The sequence below is a fragment of the Ursus maritimus genome, unplaced genomic scaffold, assembly GCF_017311325.1.
Source record: "Ursus maritimus isolate PB19 unplaced genomic scaffold, ASM1731132v1 scaffold_29, whole genome shotgun sequence".
NCBI lineage: Eukaryota > Metazoa > Chordata > Mammalia > Carnivora > Ursidae > Ursus > Ursus maritimus.
The window spans coordinates 20,393,534-20,418,222 of NW_024425452.1; the positions used below are offsets into that span (position 1 = coordinate 20,393,534).

At 35.3% G+C, this 24,689-nt stretch overlaps 1 non-coding gene across 1 annotated transcript; it reads left to right on the forward strand.

Moving 5' to 3' along the window:
• Window positions 1-23,339: 23,339 nt before the first annotated feature.
• On the forward strand, window positions 23,340-23,521 carry LOC121105737. Its single transcript, XR_005838388.1, has one exon. It is a non-coding gene; the product is annotated as a U2 spliceosomal RNA (small nuclear RNA).
• Window positions 23,522-24,689: the final 1,168 nt, after the last annotated feature.

The window sequence follows — 24,689 nt, forward strand, 5'->3', positions numbered from 1 at the left end:
GCCCACTCCAGTAGTAGAAGGCACACTGCGGGACTTGCGATGCAGTCTGTGTGGCAACACCTCCGCCCCCCCCCCCGCCCCCGCCACCTCACTGCCATATAAAGAGGGCATTACACGAGGGAAGTAGCTTCTTTGTAGGAGACATGAGTTCAGATTTTAATAATGTCTTTCCACATTCATCTGTATGGTTTGGTTTCTACCACGGAGCTTCAAGACCCTGTAGGCACCCATTGAAACAGAGACTGTTTTAGTCATCCAATGAAATTTGGTCTAGAGAACGGCCAGAATTTCATACCACCCAGTGGAGGAGAGCCAAGGCCAGGGTGAGAGATGTCAGGGGACAGCTTGCACTCTCTACTTGCATGGAGGGGGTTCTGGCTTATACCCGGGCTATGGAAAGTACAGCTGAAGTAGGTATGACTCCAGCCTGCTTGCCAGCTCCCTCGACAGCCATCCATGGCACAGCCTTGCTGCTGTGGGGTGAGGGGAGGAAAAGGCTCCAGCAGGCAACTGCTACTAGGAAGGCGGAAGGCGGACAGAGCTCCAGGGGTGTCAGGGAGCTACAGATGCAGGAGCATAGCAGTGTACCAACAGGCAGTCTCAGGACAGATCCCAACTCACCAGCACTGGTTGGTAGTTAGTAACCTTCATAAGCACAGCACCCACCCTCCTCTTCCCTCCTGCCTCCCACAGTTGAGTGTTGGGAATGTGGAACCAGGAGTAAGAGGAAGGGAAATAGCCCAATGAAGCAAGGCAACTCTAATATTGAGATGAGAAGTGATATAGTGACTAAAATTTTCATAATTGAATTATATTACAAAATCACCAGATAAAGTAAATTTACCACAAAGGATGAGATATGTTAATTGGTAACAAAAATTTCCCCACAACTATCAAGCCATATGGTCCTAGCACATGATGTTGATATCATTTATTAACAAAAACAAAAATATTTTATGTTTATACACAATTCATACCTGATGCATATGCCAAAGTCTGGTTCTCCAACTTAGAACAATATATTTTTTTAAATTGTTATTGCCTGGAAGCTATTCCATGCTCATTTCATTATAATCTTAGGTTGGAGGGCCACAGCCTAACACCTATTTTCCTGTTCTGTTTGTTTGTTTGTTATGGGCTTTCTGGGTGATTCTCATATGGAAACGATGCCTAGAACCACTGCTCTAACACAGGACTACTCATACTTTCGTGTGTATGTGAATTACCAGGATGCCTCCTCAAAATTGCAGATTCTGTTTAAGTTGGTCTGTCAAGCTGCCTACTGATGCTAACACTGCTGGTCCAAAGCTCTACCTTTAATAGAAGACTCCACAGTGCCTTTTAAATAGATAAATGGAATTATCTATTTTGAGAGATTTTATTTACATTCACTTTTGAAATATCTGTACCTTGTGTTATGGGTGTGGGGGGTGTGGGCATGGGTGTGAGAGAAAGAGAGAGATCATGCATTGCAATGAGAGGTACTGTCCTTTTCACATGGGAATTTTCCTGCAAATGACCATCTCTTAACAGTTTACTTTTTCTTCTTCACTTGTCCTGCTTCGGTTTGGTGCATTTGGAGTATTTTTTCTTAAACATTAGCTAATGGCATGTGTGTGTGTTATATTTTTAATGAACAATTTACATGGTTCTTTGTAAAAATATACATTTTAGCATTTTATTATTTTTCTAATTTATTAATTTCATTTTTAATAAAAATGAAGTTTTAATAAAAAATTATTCTGTTTTTCTTAAGTTAATTTTATTAACATAAAAATTTTATTATTTTCTATCATTTTTATTCAATGCACAAAATTTTCCTTTACTTTTTTAGGAATACGTCTTTAAATCTTTAACTATATCTCTAGCTATCGTTAGCCAAACAAGTATCTTTAGCCATCTTTTGCCATAACCAGGAGTTGGGGGAAATTAACATGCTCATTGCAGTTATAATATCTGTGTTCTGTAGTTTGTGTTTACATTTTTCTCTTAATTCAATTGCTATTTTTTTCTTAAATTTTATTTTTGTTGTTTTCTTTTTACTGTTAAGCACATTTTTTTCCATTTTCATAAGGAAATGTGATTTTATTTTCTGTAAATGTTGACATTTTCTATTTGACTTAATATATGGGTAAAATTTACAATTTTCCATGCACTCTTAAAAAGAATAATAGTTTCTGTCTTCACATCATACAGGTTTACATTAATCTATTAGATCAGACTTATCATTTTGATTATTGGGTTCTCGATACACTTTAAAATTTTTTATCCAGTTGATCTGTTATTTCACTTGTATTTTTCTCTATTTCTCCATTTATTTCTTACAGGGTTTTAATTTTCACGTGATAGTCTCTGGGTACCGTATAGACATGATTATTGTATTTTAGTACCCCTTTTTTCTTTTTCTTATCTATTGCTTTTGCTTTGAAATAAAACTTTGCTTTGTTTTCTTTCCATGCATTTGTCATATATTTGGCCAAACATTTAATTTCCATCATTCTAAGCAACTTTGTGTTATATATGTCTGTAATATTACAAATATTATTATTCTATTTTAAAAATTTAACTGGATATATTCATCCTATGAACATTTATTTATTTTTTATAGGAATGACCATTTTGTTTTTACTTATTTTTAATGTTTTTCTTTCACCTTTTTTTTTTTTTTGCTTTTCTGCTTATTTTTTTCTTTTTTATCTTTTCTGTTCATCTGCATGGTACCAATAATGTACTTCTGAAGTTTTATAGATGTTTTTTATACACCAATTACTATAGTTATTAGCTTTTATGTCTACTTTTTTTATTCAGGTATAATTAACATACAGTGTTATGTTAATATCAAGTTTATTATATGATTCAACCATTCTATACATTTCTCAGTGCTCATCAACATAAAAGTGTACTCTTTGTGTTTGTGGGTGTTAGTAGAATTCAGTGATTCCTCACTTACGTATAACACCCAGTGCTCATCACAATAAGTGCCTTCCTTAATACCCATCACCCACTTAAAACCCCCACTCACCTACCCTCCAGCAACCCTCAGTTGTTCTCCCTAGTTAAGAGTTTATTTTATGGTTTGCCTTTCTCTCTCTCTCTTTTTTTTTTCTTTCCCCTATATTCATCTATTTTGTTTCTTAAATTCCACATATGAGTGAAATCATATGATATTTGTCTTTCTCTGACTGACTTATTTCACTTAGCATAATACACTCTAGCTTCATCCATATCGTTGCAAACGGCATGATTTCATTCATTTTGATGGCTGACTCATAGTCCAGTGTGTATATACAACACATCTTCTTCATCCATTCATCAGTCAATGAATGTTTGGGCTCTTTCCATAATTTGGTTATTGTTGATAATGCTGCTATAAATATTGGGGTGCATGTGCCCCTTTGAATCAGTATTTTTGCATCCTCTGGGTAAATACCTAGTAGTGCAATTGCTAGGTCGTAAGGTATTTCTACTTTTAACTTTTTGAGGAACCTCCCTACTGTTCTCCAGAGTAGCTGCACCAGTTTGCATTCCTACCAACAGTGCAGGAGGGTTCTTCTTTCTCCACATCCTTGCCAACTAGGTATCTATTGTTTCCTGTGTTGTTAAATTTAGCCACTCTGACAGGTGTGAGGTGGTACTCATCACGGTTTTGATGTGTATTTCCCTGGTGATGAGTGACATTGAGCATCTTTTCATGTGTCTGTTAGCTATCTGGATGTCTTCCTTGGAAAAATGTCTATTCATGTCTCCTGTCCCTTTCTTAACTGAGTTATTTGGTTTTTGGGTGTTAAGATTGATAAGTTCTTTACAGATTTCGGATATTAATCCTTACCCAGATATGTCATTTGCAAATATCTTCTCCCATTCTAAAGGTTTCCTTTTAGTTTGGTTGATTGTTTCCTTCACTGTGCATAAGCTTTTTATCTTGATAAAGTACCAATAGTTAATTTTTGGTTTTGTTTCCCTTGCCTCTGGAGACTGTTTAGTAAAAAGTTGCTGTGGCTGAGGTCAAAGTTGCTGCCTGTGTTCTCCTCTAGGACTGATTTTGATGGTTTCCTGTCTCACATTTAGGTCTTTCACCCATTTTGAATTTATTTTGGTGTATGGGTTAAGAAAGTGGTCCAGTTTCATTCTTCTGCATGTTGCTATCCAGTTTTCCCAACACCATTTTTTGAAGAGACTATCTTTTTTCTATTGGATATTCTTTCCTCCTTTGTCAAAGATTAGTTGACCATCTAGTTGTGGGTCTATTTCTGAGTTTTCTATTCTGTTCCATTGATCTATGTGTCTGTTTTTATGCCAGTACCATACTGTCTTGATGACACAGCTTTGTAAAATAGCTTGAAGTCCAGAATTGTGATGCTCCAGCTTTGTTTGTCTTTTCCACAATTGCTTTGGCTGTTCAGAATCTTTTGTGATTCCATATAAATTTTAGGATTTTTTGTTCTACCTCTGTGAAAAGTGCTGGTGGTAGTTTGGTAAGGATTGCATTAAATATGTAGATTGCTTTGAGTAGTATAGACATTTTAACAATATTTTTTCTTCCAATCCATGAGTGCGGAATAGTTTTCTATTTCTTTATGTCATTTTTAATTTCTTTAACCAGTGTTCTATAGTTTTCAGAGTACAGATCTTTTACCTCTTGGTTAAGTATCTTATGGATTTTAGTGCAATTGTAAATGGGATTGATTCCTTGATTTCTCTTTTTGCTGCTTCATTATAGGTTTATAGAAATGCAACAGATTTCTAGAAGCACCTGGGTGGTGTAGTCAGTTGAGCATCTGATTCCTGGTTTCGGCTCAGGTTGTGATCTCAGGGTTATGAGATCGAGCCCAATATTGGGCTCCACACTCAGTGCAGAGTCTGCTTGGGATTCTCTCTCCTTCTCCTTCTGCCTCGCCTGCTTATGTTCTCTCTCTCTCTAAAATAAATAAATAAATCTTAAAAAGAAAATAAATGCAACAGATTTCTGTACACTGATTTTGTATCCTGTGACTTTACTGAATTTGTGTATCAGTTCTAGTAATTTTTTAGTGGAGTCTTTCCAGTTTTATACAGAGTATCGTGTTATCTGTGAATAATGAAAGTTTGACTCCCTTGCCAATTTGGATGCCTTTTATTTTTTTGTTGTCTGATTGCTGAGGTTAAGACTTCCAGGGCAAGATAAGTGTGCTCTTAATCCCCTTTATCTGTTCACCCCTCTCCCCCACCTCCCCTCTGGTAAACACATTTGTTCTCTGTATTTAAGAGTCTACTTTTTTGTTTGTTTTTTGTTTTCTTTGTCTTCGTTTGTTTTGTTTTTAAAATTCCACGTATGAGTGAAACATGATATTTGTCTTTCTCCGACTGACTTATTTCACTTAGCATTATACCTTCTAGGTCTGTCCATATTGTTGCAAATGGTAAGATTTCATTCTTTTTTTATAGGTAAGCAATATTCCCTTATATACATGTATATGCCACATCTACTTTTCCATTCAAATGTTGACAGATGCTTGGGCTGCTTCCTTACCTTGGCTATTATAAATAATGCAGCAGTGTAAGCATCGGTGTACCTATATTTTTTTGAATTAGTGTTTTCATTTTCTTTAAGTAAATACACAGTGGTAGAATTACTGGATCATAGGGTAATTCTGTTTTTAATTGGAGCAGCCACTGTGGAAAATAGGTTGGAATTGCCTCAAAATTTAAAAAGAGAATTTTCATATGTTCTACTCTTTTTTAAGTATTAAAAGGATGAGAAAACTATTTTCTTTTTTGTTTTTTAAAGATTTTGTTTATTTAGTTGAGAGAGAGAGAAAGTGAGTGAGAGAAAAAGCACAAGCCAGAGGGAGAGGCAGAAGGAGAAGCAGACTCCCCATGACCTGAGCTGAAGGCAGACACTTAACTGACTGAGCCATCCAGGTGCCTCTATTATATTCTGTTCATAAACAAAAATTTGAATTTCCACCATTAAACAGATTTAGCTATACACTTAAATGAATATGACTGACCACACTAACTCTTTTCACAGATTCTCCATTTCTGAGCTGTATATTACGGATTTCTTATGGATTATCTAGATTCATCCAGTTCTTTTGCACATACCCCAGAATAAATGCTTGCTTCCTTGTTTGCCTTTTAGTTTTCCAACTGAAAATGTTTTGCATTTTAAAGTAAAAATTGTTTTATTTTGCCTGAATTTGAATACTTGTATAAATGAAATCATATAATAGGTATTCTTTTATGCTTTACTTGTAATTCATATCATTATGTTTTGGAGATTCATAGTTATTGGGTAGAGCACTAGCATATTCATTTTCACTGCTGTATAATATTCCACTATTTGGCCATATTGCAATTTATTCTTCTTTGGGTTGTTTCTAGTTATGAGCAATTACAAAACAAGTGTAGCTTTAAATATTCTTGTATATGCTTTTCACTGCATAAGTTCACACAACTCACTGTGGTGTATATCACAATATTTTTATCATGGGGGTATATTCATTTTTATTACAATATTTTTATTTTACTAGGGAATGATTTATTTCCCAAAATATTTTCATCAGTTTATATCACCAGAGTTCTTGTAGCTCCACATTTTTCCCACAATTGATACAGTCAGAAGTAATTTTAGACATTCTGGTAGGCATAGTTTCTAATAACTAGTTTTTATTAACTATGAATTTAAGCATATTTTAATATACTTATTGGCAATTTGAATAAATATTTTAGCAAACATTTTCTTCTTCTTTCTTCTTCTTCTTTTCTTCTTCTAATTTTTACAATGTCTCTATTTATCTTCAATTTAAAAGAGGTTTGGTTTTTCTTTTTTTTTTTTTTTTTTTTTTTTTTTTTTTTGTATTTTCTGTGTACAAGTCCTTTGATGCCTATCAGAATTATAAATATAAACCTGTATATTGTGGCTTATTTTCTCATGTTCTTAAAGGTGTCTTTTAATAGGTACAACTTTTTAATTTTCACTATTCTGTTTTCTTTAATGGTTGGTATGATTTATACATTGTTTAAAAATCTGTTTATACTCTGTGGTCATAAAAATATTCTCAAGGATTATATTTTCAGAGTTTCACTTTATATTAATTTACCCATTTATTTAATTTGCTTTTTCCACTTAATTTTATAACCTATCTACACTTAATATTTTAATATAATGGAGGTAAGCATCCATATTTCATCATTTATACACTAATATCTTATTTTCCAACACCATTTGTGGAAAGAACAGTGTTTTCCACTTTATTAAGGATCCATCTTGTTATAAATAACTTCTCAAGTATCATTACATAATAATTACATTTACATTTTAGTTCCATTTCTCTATTTGCTAGGCATGCACCAATACTAGTGTGGCTGACTTACTATAGCTCTATCATAAATCTTGATAATGAAAAGCTTTCTACCTTATTGTTCTTATCTTGACTATATGAGGCCATGTTATTTTTCTTATGAATCTTAAAATCATTTTGTGGAGATTTCAAAAATCCTATTGGGATTTTGAGTATTAAATGTGTAGAACAATATAGGGATAGTTGACAAATTTTACAGCACTGAGACATAATCAACCATGACAATGATATAAGCTTCATTTATTTATGGTTCTTTAATTTTTTTAAATTTAATTTATTTATTTGACAGAGAGAGCAAGAGAGCACAAGCAGGGGGAGCAGTAGAGGGAGAGGGAGAAGCAGACTGCTCACTGAGCAGGGAGATCGATGAGGGGCTCAATCCCAGGACCCCAGGATCATGACCCAAGCTGAAGGAAGGCACTTAACTGACTAAGCCACCCAGGACCCCATAGGGCTCTTTAATGTCTTTCAGTGGAATATTAAGATTTTTTGTAATTTCTCTCAATAAAATAAACTGAAACAGTGTTACAGATTTTTCATACATGCCTTGAATATATATTTTTTATATCTATTCCTAAACATTTTCTTTGTCATATGCCATTTTATTTATTTAATTCCTCTTTTTCTGTTTTAGTTGGTATGTGAAAATGAAATATTGGATATATTGATTTGTGTTGATAAACTCATAGGAATTCCTCAAAATTCACCTTTTGCCCTTCTGAATTTTCTACATGCATAATCATATCCTTTTCCTTTAATAATGATTACAGATACGTACATTTTTCTTTTCTTTTGCATTATAACTTCTGGCTTAGTGTTGAAAAAAAGGTGATCATAATGAATCTCTTTACCTTCTTCTCAATTTCAGAGGAAAAGTATTGATTTATTGATTGATTGATTGAGTACAAAATGGTTCAGTATATGTCTACCTTGTGAAAATAACCACAATTAAGTTAATTAATACACCATCACCTCATTTACTAGCTCACCGTTCAGTGTGATGGTTCCTGCGATTTTTTGGTAGATATCGTTATTAGTTTAACTAACTTGACTTCTATTTTTAGTCTACCAATGGGTATATTTGTTTTTAAATGTATAAATTTATGTTCATGAAAGATATGAGACTTTAATTTTCCTAGTTGATAATGTTCTTACTGAATTTTTTTTTTTTTTGGCAAAGTTTTACTGGCCTCATAAAATGAGTTGGAGGGTACAATATGTATTTTATTCTCTCTAGGCTTTTATGTCTATTAGAATTTTTTTTCTTGGGTGTTCAGTGAAATTCACTAGTAAAGAGAAGTAAATTTGCAGTATTTTTTTCTCATGCAATTTATTTACTACTGTTCTGTTCAGGCATGCTATTTATTCTACAAATAGTTTTGGTAGTGATATTAATTAAAATATATTGAAGTACATTAGTTAAGGCATCACAGCTATTTAAGCATTAAATATCAGAATCTCAGTATATTAATAAAATGCAAGTTAACTTCATTTTTGGGTAAAGTTGTGATTGGACATCATTTGTTGCCAGGTTTGTCTTCTATTCAGTGACTTCACAACCCAGGCCCCTTTTTCTAGGCTTTGCCACCTACAATGTATGAAGCTGGAATGTCTGAAACCATAAAAGATTGAGCATAGAAACTTTATGAGATCAACCTGGAAATGAAATATTTTCATCATGTTTAATTTACTGGGACCCAGTCACATAGCCATTCCACACTGTGTATCTGGTCTAGTTGTTTGTCAAGAAAAAGAGATTGATTAGGAAGATTACCTAATGGTCATTGGCACAGTATAGTGTGTTTAGTAATTTGCCTGTTTATTTTATATATTCAAATGATGTTTCCTAAAAGTTTCATAATTTAACTTAATTATCTTGCTAATTATATCAGTTACAAAGTTATTTTCACTTTTCGAATCATTCTATTCATTATTTGTGTCATATCTTTTTTGTTTCCTGGTCAATACCACCAGACTATGACAGTGTGTTTTCCTTTTGAAAGAACTAACTCCTGGCTTTGTTGACCCATCTAATAGATATCTATGCGTGTGATTGATTTCTGCTCTTCCTGTTTTGTGTTATCTGTTTTCTTTCATGCTTCATGTGTGTGTATGTGTGCGTGTTAGTATTTATTAATACTGGTCCATTTTATTTGATATTCAGGTCTGCTCTTACAACTTTTTAACCTGAAAAAATCTAATTGAACAGTATTTAATTTGCCAATGAACTAATTTGCACTTCTTTTTGTTTCTCAACTATTCAATTCCGACAGAGAATGCTAATATCTCTTTTCCATCAACACATTTTGGAATCCATTCAATCCAATTTCCCAACTAAGAAAATACTTAACATGATTATTTTTATACTGTATATGGCGATGAGAGTGAGACTGTAGGAAGGAACAGATGATCCCAAACAGTTGGTTATTCTCTGAAAGATAATTCACAATAACTAGTGTTGTCTACAGGGTCTCTGTGATCTGATTTTCAGTTATATCCATCCCCAAATGCCTCAGTACATATTACAGGGTAGGTAAAATTGGTTCCTGTATCAAAGTCTATACTTACTCTCCTGGGAACAATTACCATACTTGAATTACCACAGAAACTGAGTTTTAGATGTCTGTTGCTCCTAAATATTCAGTGTTTGAGATAAGGCTACTCATAGAAAAGTATAATGGATAATTAATCAATAAATCTTTTAACCATTCCCTTCTCAAGATTCCAAATTCCCATGATCTAACATTCTGTTGGGATACTACGAATCTTACTTCTATTGTATGCTTTTCCTAAAAAAATTAATGAAATTTGTATATCCCCTGAATATTTTAACACACCGAAGGTCCTTAGGAAAATCACTCAGCTTTGGATGCCATCCCATCTCAGATATTACTTCATAGATTAATAAATCTAAATCATTGTACACAGTCTCCTATGTTGTGAATTCATAAACTGTTCAAAGGCATATTTTCTTTTTACATACAGCTAAAAATTTGTACAGGTGGAGAGTACAGAGGATGTGAGATGAACAAGAGGAAGGAGAAAAGAGAACACTCAAGTTTGAAAGATAAGTGAAAACATGTGTGAGTGGCAGATTGGTGTAGGAGGCAAGTAAGAGGTGTAATTATCTTGGTAGTAGATTAAATGCAGTGCTTAGGTTTTAAGTTTATCTACCATGTGTTTACACATGTATTTCTAGCCCATTTAAAAGAACTTTGAGTAGGATGAACAGACCCAAATCATACAATTAAATACTTATGTAATTTCATTGTCCATAATTTCTGAGTTTCACTCAGAATTCATTCATTATTCAAAATGTTTGCAAGTCCTTCAGTTTGAGACACAGATGTAGGGTGCCCAATGCCTACATTCATGAAGCTCACAGAAAAATAAATGAATAGATCTGAGTATGATAAACCTATCGCAAAAATTATAGTATGGATTTAAGTGGGCAAAGAGAGGAACATATGATCTGGTCACATTAGATAGTGGGTCAATTGGGGGAATTTTCCTTCAGAAGAATCTGTTTATGTGAATCATGTAGAACAAATAAGATTTCCTAGGTACACATGCTAGCAGAATCAGTGATGTATAGCACCTGACATGTTCTGGGGGGAAAAAATATGTGCAGAGACAAGAAGCTCTGAATGAGCATGATGTAATAAAACAAATTTAAATAGCATGGAGTGAAACTGGAAAGGGTCTTTTATGACACTTAAGGTTTTAGTAATTAGATTGAAATGCAGTCAAACTGCTTTTAAGAAATATAAACAATATGAACATAGAACAGGAGAAAAATGAATGATGGAATGGAGAGGAAGAAATAGCATGAAGATAAATTTAGAAAATACAATCACGGCGCTTTTTGACCAATGGGGTGAGGAGCAGTGAGGGAAAGGGAAAGATCTCATTCACTAGAACATGGGAATCTCAGGTGAGTCCCAGGTTTCGGATATGATTGGCTAGACAATTGATGCAGGAAGTAGGAGAACAGAAGATGGTGTAGGGGGTGCCACAAGGGGGATGAGAGTTGAATGTTAGCCTATATAATTACAGTTATATATGGGACACCTAAGTGAAACTCCCTGACATAGATGCTCAAGAGAATGACTTGGTGCCATCAGCCTCTTGTGTCAGCTGAACATGAGGATATGAGTGACAAAGCCAAGCAAGATTTAGGGAGTAAGAAGCATGTGGGTCTATGTGGCCACCTCTAAGGATGGAACCTGAAAAAACAATCATTTTGTGGGAAGGCCAGGAAAAAAAAGCCTTAAAAAAAGAGAGATGGAACAGTAGTGAAAAGAGGGGTTGGAGGAAAGGTAAACTTTTTGCTTAGAACCCAAGGAAAGTGAATTTCAAAATGTAGGAAGTACAGAATAATATCATAGAAAGAAACATAAAGTACATTATGGTCTATGATGTACATCATAGATTTATCCTCAGAACAATCATTAGAGATCTAGCAAAGTGTAGTGTCTATGGCAGGCCATTACCAGACATGTAAATGGAGAATGAGTAAATGAGAAATTGTGAAGTGGAAAGTGTAATTGTAATCCAGCCTTTCCATTAAGAGTAGACTGGAAGTAAAGGGCAGGCTGGACAGAAGGAGAGATTTTAAATGGGGGAAGAAAATTCTTATTCCAAAGATGAAGAAAAAGAAGTAAATGTATCACCCAATGTCTAATGAAGTGTCAAATAAGGATAAAAAACTATGCAAAACAACCTAAGCTGATTGATTTTTTAAAAGTTTATAAATCAATCAACAAATGTGCTATTGAATTTAAAATTAAAAATGATTAATGTCAGTAGGGTGAGGCCAGTTTATGGATGCCATTGAAAATCAGCAAGAGACTAGACCTGACTTCCTTTTTGTAAAAGGGTAAGGATGGATGTTACTTGTACCTTTCCAGACAGTTGGTTATCTTCCCTTTTTGGCAAATGTTCAAAAGAGAAAAGTAAGCTGTTATAATTTAAAAAATCTATTCCAGTATTTTGAATATCATTGTCTAACAACTTACCTACATTCAGTCTGATTATATCATAGGCAAAATTAGACACCTGATGCTCCCTGGCTACATTATAATAGCTTCTGGTACATATACTGGCCACCTATAAATTACTTTACATCTTTTGGCAATTTGAAGATTATCCTCAATTTTATCTCATCAGACCAAAAATCAAGGAAAAAACAAATAAAAATTATTAATCTAATTATACCTTTTAGTTTCACAAAAGAGACATGGGGAGACATTTAATGTATCAGGAGGTAAATACTGTCCTTTTATTCCAATTTTTGTTTTCTTAGGATAATAATACCATTCATGAGGACTCAGCCCTCATCATCTCATCTAATCGTGATCATCTCCTAATAAAGGCCCATCTCAATACCATCACATTGGGGGGGGGGTAGGGTTTCAACATGTAAATTTGGGGGGAATACAAATATTCAGGCTATAACAAAACTTTCAACATTTAAAAAAAATCTGTAATACAAAAACATTTTGAAATCATTAAGGAGAGGTGAACTCAAAATACCCAGCTCATTTTGAGAGTTCATATTCCTGAGCTTTTCTAAGACACCAGTGCCTCAATGTGGCAGTTTGGCTGCATAAGTGTGTAACTCCTTACACAATTGCAATAACACCTGTTAAGAATGAATGGAAGGGGTAATATGCACACACCACCACCAACAAAGCTACAATGGTGGCTGGGTTTACTCCAGGGACACCTCTCGCCACCACTCCATGGTTCCCTATAGGGGATGCCTGTTTCCACAGGCTCAGGACTCAAGACAACTTATGCTTAAAATGCATCAGCACAAACTTAAAGAGAGCAGATGATGAGAATCAGTGCAGGGTAAAATAGTTTTTAAATAGTCTTCCAAATAGCTTTTATACTGTATTTTCATAGAAATTTCCACTTTGAATTAATTCAATATGTCTCTTTAGCAAGTTTTTTTTTTCCATTCCTATTTTCTAATTACATAATTAGTGACCATTGGATAATTTTTTTATAGCCAGATCAACAGAATTAACAGAACAAAGGTTTGCAGATGAAAACATTCTTAGACTTTTTGTAATCCTTAATCGATATTTTAAAAACGAAGTCTCTAAAAAAAGGCTGTGTGTCTGAGCCCTATTTCAATTGCCTTAAATTGGTATTATTTTTCCCTTTTGTTGACTTACGTGGTTTGATTTTAGTGTAACCCCCTATACACTGGTGCCCACAGTACTTTAAATGTCATATTTTGAGTAATTTGTGGATATTATTTGTCAGGGTGAGATTTTTTTGACAAAGACTAGAATAATGGACATAGCTGTCCCTCTTTTCTAAGTCAATGGTGCAGCAATACGGAACAATGCATTTTTAAAGCAATTCTAGTTGCATTTTAGACCCTAGATAGATGTGACTTTTTTGATTTCCTGCCTATGAATGTCAAATATGCTTCCGTGTATCCTCACACATACTATTATATTGCTGTTGTTGTTTTTGTTTTGTTTTGTCTTTTTTTTAGCAGTCATCACACCCGCCCTAACGTCTGTGAGACTAAGTTCACGTTTCTCTGCAGTCTGTCTCAGTCCCATCGTGCTGGAGATTACTGGGTGTTCATATCTGTATATTGTGACTATAATCCAGTCCCAACCCTGTTTAGACAGGATTCTGTTTCAGTCGTTGCTCGAATGCTTTTCCTGCTCCTTCTGCTTTTACGCCCCTGATTCCAATCCAGCAACCTGGATAGCTAACTGTGGAGACACATTCCTAATTTTTAATGTTGCACAAGGTAGGCTTGTTTTTTGCATGTGATTTTTAACCTGCCATTTTTTTGTTTTCAAGACCATTTGCATTAAAACTCTGCCCTTTATTCTTAAATGCCCATCTGTTCCTGCTGTTTATTTCTAGACTTAAATAGTGAGTGACATCATTATAATTTCTATGGCAACCAACTGCATTGACATTAAAAGATGATACAGCCTTCAGATAGTATAAAAACAGCAGAAGCTTATGAACTGTTAAAAACAATGTCTTCTGTTCATGCAAATGTCTTTAATAAAAAAGGAAGGATTTGTTGTAACTCTTTGAAGGCACATATACTCTGAGGCTCCAAAATTCTGATGAGCCCAAAAAAATCTTTTATGTACTAAATATTCTTGTTTTCAACTTTAATATTTTTCCAGATTCTATACAAATGCTCCATTTTTCTAATTTTGGAATAAGAAATCATGAAGGGATAAAAGAGTATTTAAACAAATGTCATTTTAAAATTGTAATATAATAGCTCATGGGTTTACTCAAATACCCTCTAAGTCTTAAAATCTAAGATCACATAGAGCTAGACCTTTGTAATTATGCCAGAAATGGAGATTGTGCTAGCAGGAAGTATCAGGAACCTAACAGAATAAAATAAGCTCTGAAATCGAGAGGATAGAGATGCAGAGGCCGGTGGTCAGAGATACACTGAGTCACTTATATGGTGTGCTTAGGTCATAGTCAAGGCCAGTGTGTGTATGGGTGTGTGTGTGTGTGTGTGTGTGCAAGAAACAGACAATATATTGCACAACATGTACCCCATGTTAAGTCTGCATTCTATGACAGAAATATAGAGGCCATTCTATATAGAAGAATATAAGGACCCAGGTACACTTCTTCAGGGTTGGACAATTCCAAAGGGCAAGCCCAGCTCCAGATTTCCCTGAGGGCAAACTGAGACTTTTGTGCTATGACTGTTTCACAGTTTAATTCCTCTTTCTGCGTAATCATACTTCCTTCATCTTCCCAAGGTGATGATTACTAGGGTACTCCTAATAATTTCCTGCATACAAATCTCTATCTCAGAGTTTAATCCCTGGAAACTTGCCCCAAAATAATTGATATCTGAAGTAGTCCAAAGAAGTAGACTCTAAAATTAGATTTTTGAGGTTGATCATTTGATGGCTAATAAAAAGATCAACACAGCTGGTGGGTGGTTATTATCCCTATGGTGATCTTGATGGGGAACAAGTGGAAGAGAATGCATTGGTGGGAGCAATACCACAGTCATTTGAAAGTTCAGAGGAAGTCTTTATTGTAGGACTGTGGAATTGGTTGGCCGTTGCTGGGTCAATGGATGTACTAGAGAAAGAAAATGAAAGGCTGAGGGTGTGAAATTAAAGCTAAATCTGAAAGCAAGAGGTCTCTTTTGGTAACACAAAGAGTCTCATCTTCTGCAGCCAGGGAGCAGAAGAAATTGAGGGCCGGAAACTTAATTATAAGGATAGCAAAGTTCCAGAGGAGGTTGAATTCTCAACTTCATCAAGTTGGCTACACAGGGATTAAGGCCCTGATTAGGAAGGAATGATACCCTCAGGAATGGCATGGAGACACTGGGGAACCTTAAGTTCCCATTTCTTGTGAGCTCTCCAAGAGGGCAAGAGTGCCCATCACTTTTTTCTTCAATTTTTTTTTAAGATTTTTTTTGTTTTTTTTGAGAGAGAGCGCATGGGTGGGTGTGTGGAGGGGTAGAGGTAGAGAATCTTTCAAGTAGACTCCACGCTGAGCACACGGGCTAACTCACAGCTCTATCCCACAACCCATGAGATCATGACCTGAGCAGAAACCAAAGGGCAGATGCCTAACCAACTGAGCTACCCAGGTGCCCCCACGCCCTCCACTTTCTTTTAAAGGCTAGTACTCCCCTACTTGAAGGAAATGAAACCATAGTCTCTGTCTTGCAAGAGATAAGAACCCATTCACAATCTACTCCCACTTCCTCCCAGGACATCACTAGAGTTACTTGACCTTACAATCCTGCTAGGGAAATGCTGGACCTGTTAAGCGAGAAAAAGAACTGTGCTTCAAAGGAATTGTAGGAACTAACCAATATGTACCAACAGGAGTCTGGAGAGTATGCAGTGGACTGGACTCTGAAGTGATGCATCATGAGGGAGCAGAATATAAACTTACAGCAGGAGGCGTTTATTGATATGGGATTGCTCTCCTTAATACACGTATTAACACTATGGTAAGACCCCCAAGAAACTTCTTACACATTACTAGAATGATCTTTGGAAGCCTGGAGAATGTGATGACTAACAGTTATGTAGAAATGAAAGAAGTATCTTGGTCAACAGGGAAAGAAAAGATCAAAAGATTCAGAGAAAGGGGTATATATTTTAAGTAAGGTCTGAACGCTCACCAACTGACTGTGTTCCCTGGATGCTGAGAGTTGTCTGAAGACGCTGTATCTATCAAAGCAGTAGGCACTCTGCTGGAGAAAGAGGCAACAGCATCACAGAGAAACTCGGTATTGGTTTTCTCTGCAAGTCAGAGCTGAGGGTAGATGATGCAGTTACAAAACTGGGGTTCCAGATAATAATGGGGATGAAAAGTTCCAAAATACATGCTGGTGCTTAATTACTAAAAGCAAGGGAGTTGGAGAGTAATTAATATAATAAGTGCCGAATTATAGCAGCAAGATTACAATGGCAATTCCATACTTGGGAATATAGAATCAGCACATTTTTGGGGGGGGTGATATGGAAGGCTGCCAACTTTGAGTAAGTCTAAGAACAAGAAAGGACCCTGTAGCAGATCAAAGTTATTTGAATTATACCTAGTCAAAAACTGCTACTGGAGTGCTACTGAGTTTTGGAAGAAGAAAACCACCTGACTATGGGTTATCAGGTGTATATGCAGCTGGAAATCTTCCATGACTTGGATTCCGTTAAACCCACCAAGTCTACTGTCCAGCAGCAATCTGTCTTAAGACAGAAGTGATATGGATTGAAAATGGGAATGTTCTGACTTTCCCCTAGTTCACACTTATGGCCGGATAAGGGGGTGGGTGTCCCTTATGACCAATGGATTGAGGAGGAAATAGGTCACCCTTGCTTAGGAGATGGTTTGACTCCGCGATGGCAAACTCAAAATGGAAGTCTACTGCACTAAAGTCCGTTTACGTATGGCACTAAAGGGTAATGGCTAGAGACAATGCTTCCAGTGGTCAGATCTTTAGGTAATGTTCCTTGTCATCTACTTTTTGTTAAAAGACAAGTGGCCAGAGCTAAGAATATATACTTGCAGACTCATGAATAATTCGACTGGTTTATTGGAGGCCTGGAAGCAAACTGTAAGGCTAGGGACAAAGAAATCTGGAGAAAACACACAAAGATAGGCTGCAGGAACTTTGATGATCTTTGTATCGTATGCTAATTAAGAACAATCATGGAAGAGGCACAAAACTACCACAAAAACAGAAGGAATCTACCAGCCAGCCTTTCTTATCAGTGTTCAGTGCTGACACAATGACATCAGGGTTGGAGTAACAAGGTAGCAGGGATGTAGACTACATATAGACTCTATGATTTAGGTCCAACTCAACAAAGCTGATCTAGTTATTGTTGTTGCTGAATATCAGAACTGCCTACAGCAGAGACCAAAACTTATGCCCTGATATGGCACTTCCCTCAAGGAGACCAGTCATCCAGATGGACCTCCAAAACCCTACTATCCGAACTGGATTCCACATATGTTCCTGGTATGGGTTTGTCTTTCCCGCTCTTAAGCCCTTAACCAGTATCCGAGTGCTTATAAAATGTTTGATTTTCTGGCAGAGTATCTCATATAACATCTAATCAGCCCAAGAGATCCAATTTATAGCAAAGGAAATGGGCACATGGCAGTCACATCATGCCTTGTGTTACCCAGAAGCTTCTGGCCCAGTAGCTAGAGCAGAGCATGGCTATTGAAAGTGGAACTGAAGTGCTGGATTGGAGTTGGTAATAAATCATTGGTTATAGTATGATGCTATGTGCCCAAGAGGTAGAAAACTTGAATCTGGGGACCCAGTGGTAAAAGTAGGATGGCTTTGCTTAACATCACATCTAGTTACGTACCTGGGGAATTTATAGTTCCCATACCAATTCTCTGGGTTTAGAAGTACTTACCGTTAAAGCAGAATGATTCCACCAGGAGACATAGCAATAGTTCTAATAACTTCAGTTAATGACTGCTGCTTGGTTAGTTCAGGCTTTTTGTGCAAAGATGCCATGAGGCATGAAAAGTCATTATTTTCTCCTCAATAATTTACCACAGTTATTAATAAAAGATTGGGCTACCCTTAAAGCTTGGGGACATAGAGGGAGATATGTGGCTCTTCAGATTACCCCTTCAGGGCATCTCTTGGTATTCTTTGGTGAAAGTATGGCAGTAAATGGACTATTATATTTGCCCTGATTCAAAAATGGCATGGTACCTGGAGACTTATACCAATAGAAATGACATAGCTGATCATCCCTCCACAGAGGTACCAGCCTGGGTTAAGAAAAATCTTGAATGAAAAGTAGTTGAGAGAGTAGATAATATCAGTTGAGCCCTCTTGGTCCAGTGGCAATGGTGGGGTGAGGAGGTGGGATGTGTTGTTCATCCCATTAACCTTCTTAAAAGTTTTCTCAGTAAAGGAGATCAAAAAGAATGTTATGGCACTGTTTGAACATTTTATTATTAAAAGAAGATTGACCTGTGTGTAACCAAGTTTAAGCTGAGTAAAATGGTTGGTCACACAGATCCATACTTTATGATTGAAACATTCATCCCCTCAGCTGCTGAATGTGTTGAAAGCTGACAGCTCACAGCCAAGTTGCTCTGTAAGAAATGCTACCTGTATTGAGGTCCTGGGCCCTCCCCAGGGCACCCTAAATTCAAGGACTGGTTTATACAGCAGTATAAAAAAAAATGAGTCTCCCTGTTTGGAGGCAGGATAATTTTGAAACGCCGTCCTAGCTCCAGAGCTCTCCATCACATTTGGCTGAGGCCTTTGCGCAATTTCATTCCAGTTTAATTCTTTCATCTGTGTAATCCTTCTTCCTTCACTCCCTCACAGATGTTGATTCCAAGGGCACTCCCATCCTATTGAGTGAACCTCCTACATGGGCTCCTAGGCAACCCAATCGAAGAAAAATATCTATGAAGTTGAAGTCATTAGAGGTGAATGTCCTGATGTAGTGTATTTTCTTTTACTAGAAGCTAGTAAGCCTAACTTAGATAACTTCAAGAAATGTATTACACATGGAGATTCTTATATTAGATAAGAATTTGATTCTGAAAGATGAATTCATAATTTGAAAATTATTTAGAAGATATGTAATCAAACTCTCTCTTTTTTTTTTAAAGAGTTTATTTATTTATTCGACAGAGATAGAGACAGCCAGAGAGAGAGGGAACACAAGCAGGGGGAGTGGGAGAGGAAGAAGCAGGCTCATAGCGGAAGAGCCTGATATGGGGCTCGATCCCATAACGCCAGGATCACGCCCTGAGCTGAAGGCAGGCGCTTAACCGCTGTGCCACCCAGGCGCCCCTGTAATTCAAACTCTTATCCACTATAAGAATCCCCATCGATAATACATTTCTTGGAGTTAGCTAAGTTTATGCTTACTTACTTCGTGTAAAAGAAAATACACTATATCATGATATTTACCTCAAATGACTTTAACATTCATAGACATTTTTCATATATGTATAAAATATATAAATTTATACAAATATATAATAAATACGTATTATAAATAAATATGTAAATATTTATAAATATACATTATATATGTCATAAAATAAATGCATTGCATGGGTGTTAAATTAAGAATGACATCTTCCTACAGGCTGAAAATATTCCCTCTCTTTACCACATTAAGCTTAAATCTAGTTAGATAGGATTATATAGTTATGAATCTGGATTAAATAAATGACTATATAATTAAAGGAAGGAGAAATTCTGATTAAAAGTGAATTGATATGTCAGCGCCCCCCAAATTAAAATTTTGGTAAATTATAATTACATGCATTTGTAGAAAAATATTCCATTAGCATTTCAAATGGAAATTTACATTTTTTAAATCTCTCTCTCCTCGTATTGGTGCTACTATCAGCACTTTTCTTTCCTAGAATTGTCAGGCCTCTATAAATGTGGTTAACTGCTTGACTAAGAAAATAAATTAAACTTTGAAGATGGTAATTTAAACTTCAGTTTATTTGATAGGGGGAACTAATGAAAGGAAGTGAATCAGGACTCCACAGCCATGTGGCCTGTTTGCTGACTCAAGTCCATTTGCACTACAAGCTGTTTCCAACCGAATAGATGGTTTTTTTTCCCCCATGGTGTGATAGACTTGTGACTGAAAGAGCTATAATACATAACTGTAGATACATTCTTACTTATAACAATTATTTTTACTTTTCTAGCAATTTCAAAGACATTGTTCCACAAAAATCATTATCATATCCTTTGGTTCAAATCAGTATATAAGAAAATAATGTGCATTTCCGATTATCTTAAATACACATATTAGAAAATTATTATATGGTGTTGAAATAAAATTTAATTTTATCTTTTTCTGTTTAATCTTTTAATTTTGCTTGCCTTATTTTTCAAATCACAGTGTCCTCAATTAAATTTAGCACACATATGCATTATATATATTAAATATGCTATATATATGTTATATAAAACTTCTGGAACAAAAATTCATGTTCTCCTCCTATAATAACACTTCTGCTCATTTAGGAAAATGTTTTAATTGAGAGGGCACACCATGCCAATATGTCCTTTGAGTCTAGAATTGGCTTTTTCATTTTTCATGAACTTCCATTTAATGAAAATAAATAAAAGATGTCATAAGTGCAACAATAGTGTAGTATTAGTTAAATATTCATATAGTTCTATAACTTTTTGCTTTAGAGGATGTATTTCATTAACATAGCTAAAGCAAAACTTGAAAATGTTCATTTTTGCTATGAACCCTTATCTTTTCATTATGCTCATACAAGTAAAGGAATAAAATTAAATTGCACACACCTCTTGAGGTCCTGATATACAGAACATATCAGAGGAGAAGTCCTGGATGCTCCTGTAATTGTTTCCTTTAGAGTGAGGAATTATCCTCACTTGCTTCTGACTAGACAAACTGTTATTTTTTAGTGTATTCCTTTTTTTCCAAGATAGAATTGTTCTCTTGCATTGTCGTATGTTTTATCAGAGGGTTTGAAAATATGATTGCTGAGGTTCCCTGCACAAAAGTTTACAAGGATTGAAAATTTATCATCACATAATATCTCCTGTTTTGGAACTACTGTATCTCATTTCAAATTTCTCTTGCACGGACACAGAGAAGACTCACTTTCAGCCTATTTATTGTTATATGTAAATGTGTACTAACTCTACTCAATAATAAGTGAGCTAAAGTGATATATTGCACATCTTGGCTGAGCCAGAGAAAAGTCTCTGCATTGTTTTCTAATCTCCTTAACCTCTTCTTGATGAAGAAAAGGGACTCATATTTCAAAGGGAGGCTATATGACACAGATACCTACACCAACTTGTAGTGGATATAGAGTTGAAAAGGTATCAACATTTATCATATTACACTACAAGGATTTGGGGATTAATTGTTGCTTTACCTTAAACTAACCTATCTGTACCAATAACATATCTGTACTAAGATAATATACAAAATTGATATTTGATTAAAATTTGAGATGGCAATAGCAAGCAATTGGTGTAGGAATAAACTTAATCAATAAAATTATTATTAATAATTATATTATATAATTATATTATTAATAATTACTAATAATATTAATAATATTAATTAATTGAAGATAATTAATAAAATTATGTTTTATCTACAGTTATATTTTAGATATCTTAACAGACTTCTATTTTTGTTTCCCAGTTTTGTTTTCCTTTTTTCCTTTCACCTTTATTTAAACCGACTTGATATTTGGGCTCCTTGTTTTTGCAGAGCAATGTGACAAGATGTATTGGTATGTGCTCATCTCTTGAACTTCTTTTGTATAGATCCTAGAATTCTGCCACAGGAGAAGACCACTGGGCATAAACGAATGTATTGGAAAAAATGGGATTTGAGAAATGGAGGGCTTCCACAGAATGGTGGGAGACAGAGTGGAAATGATGAAGCCCTGGTATATTCTAGAAAAGGGCCACTGCTTCTTGTGCTCAGGTAGAACTACAAGGAAGCTGGACAAAAACCCAGATGAAAAAGATATAGAGTAAGAATAGATAAGTAGAGCCTATGGGGACTTCTCTCCACAGAGGGTTATAGGAAGAACAAGGTGAATCACAAGTCCCCATAAAATGACTTTGGAATAGAAGTAGATCCAATAGACATGAAAAGGCCCAGAGGGTAGAATAATGTCTCATGATGAACTGTCTGGATTACCATGAACAAATGCCATAGAGAATCTGGAATCACATGTGTGGATTAGTGACTAAAACCAGACAAGAACGATGATCAAATTAGAAGAGAGAATAGTCAACATCCATAACCAGTCCTCCCAATACTTCCGTAGCTGAAGCAGACATGGAAATTGTGAAATAAGGAAAACCCACAAATTGAAACACTGAGTTAAAATTTTTACTGCAGGACTGGAGGACTATGGGTTCAAAAAGGAATTATAGTAAAAAAATTTTAAAGTACACTTATTGTATACTACATTTATGAGCGGACATCCCATTCCTGTTGTAATAACAAAGAGAGAAAGTGAAAACAAGAATTATAATCTAAGCTTATAAATCACTCAGTGGATTGCTCATAACTAAAGATTTAAAGGTGTTTAGAAGCCAAAGTTAAAGATGCCAGTTTTGTGGGCTTTCCAGCCAAAGAAATATTCCCTCTATTTATATACCATTTTATAACTCAAATAACATACATCTCAAGATAAATTAAAAAATTATTTCAGTCTAACCAGGGGTCAATAAAATAGTATAAGCCAAATAGTAAATATTTTAGGTGTTACAGGTCATTTGGTGTATTTTGCAACTACTCCATTCTACTATTATAGCATGAAAAGAGCCATAGATAATTCGAAACTGAATGAATGTGGCTGTGTTCCAATAAAACTTTACAGAAACAGGTAATGGACTGGATTTGGTTCCTGGACTATAGTTTTTCTATCCCCAGTCAGGCTCAAAGCATAGATGTGGCTATTTTTCACAACTTTGGGATCATCGCTTCTCAGCCTTTTGGTTAATATCAAGTGTAATATCTGTTCTTACCAGTTTAATATCTGATACATGCTCTACCCGAGGACAATATATCAAATGGATTTCTGGAGCAGGGAGATGGAATAGGAGCGTGCTCTGTCCCCTCCATGCATGGGCCTGGTATTACAGGACCGGTGCACCCCTCTGAGGGAATAACCAGGCAGCTCCTGCTGTGTTGACCCAATATGGTGATTCCTGAGCCTCCACCTGGTGGCCCTTAGACCATCTGCCTGCTGTGTGCCTTCGCTATTCAGATGCAACTAGAGTCAGCAAAAGAGAGTCAAGACAGCAACACAGGAGTGTGTGGAATATGTATTTATATATGCACTATGGTCCTCTTACATACTACAAACATGAATACAAGTATAAGCCAACAGTGGAAGTGGTTTTGCTCATTTTTTTTCTTTCTTTGTTTTTGTTTCTGTCTAGTGATTTCCTCTCCTAAGTTTTGTTTTCTTATACTTAAGTTTTTATTTTTCCAAAACAAAACTTTAGGATCATTTTTTCTTTATTTTTAAAAATATTTTAATAATCTTTTTATGTGTTTATTCATAAAATGTGACATGGCTTCGTCCATTGACAAATAATTCCAAATATCCAAATGATTTTTATAATTAGAACATTGGAATGAATGATAACTGAATGTGTTTTGAAGGGAAATGGAGATTGACAGGGAACTTCTATAAATTGGCAGTCAGAGAAAAAGTAGCAGAAAGAAAGCATGTCACATTCTAATATTTTCTGAAATGTATTGAAACTTGTGGCATTTCCCTCCCTCATTTTAACCCTGCATGTGTGTGCTTCTTCATTATTGCTAGGCAGAGATGTTTATTCTCCCTGAAATGCTGAATCTGACCCAAACTTCAACACATTTCACAAGTAAGAATCTACTATGCAGAATATCTTTCTTTTGCACAGTTAACAGCATTCCTAAAGAGCTGTTAATGAGCTATCAATTTCTAATATAAGCTAAAGAGCTAGAGTAGTCACCAAGGAATTCTAGAAGCAAAAATGTTGCATCCCAAAAACATAATCAAATGAATTATTCCAAGATTTATAATTACCCTTAAGTTATCCTGACTTTCTTTATGTGTCATTTCTAAATTGATAGCAGTGTCTTTGAAGATTAATTTATGATCTTAAATAATACCCATTGCACAATGTTACTATTTTTCATGAGTTATTATTATTTTAATTATTACTAAATATTATTTATTATGGAACTTCCCTGTGCCAGCCAATGTAGTCTCAGAAGTTATAATCTTTTGGAGAATACTCTGAGATGTGTAATTATTTTAATAATAATAAATGAT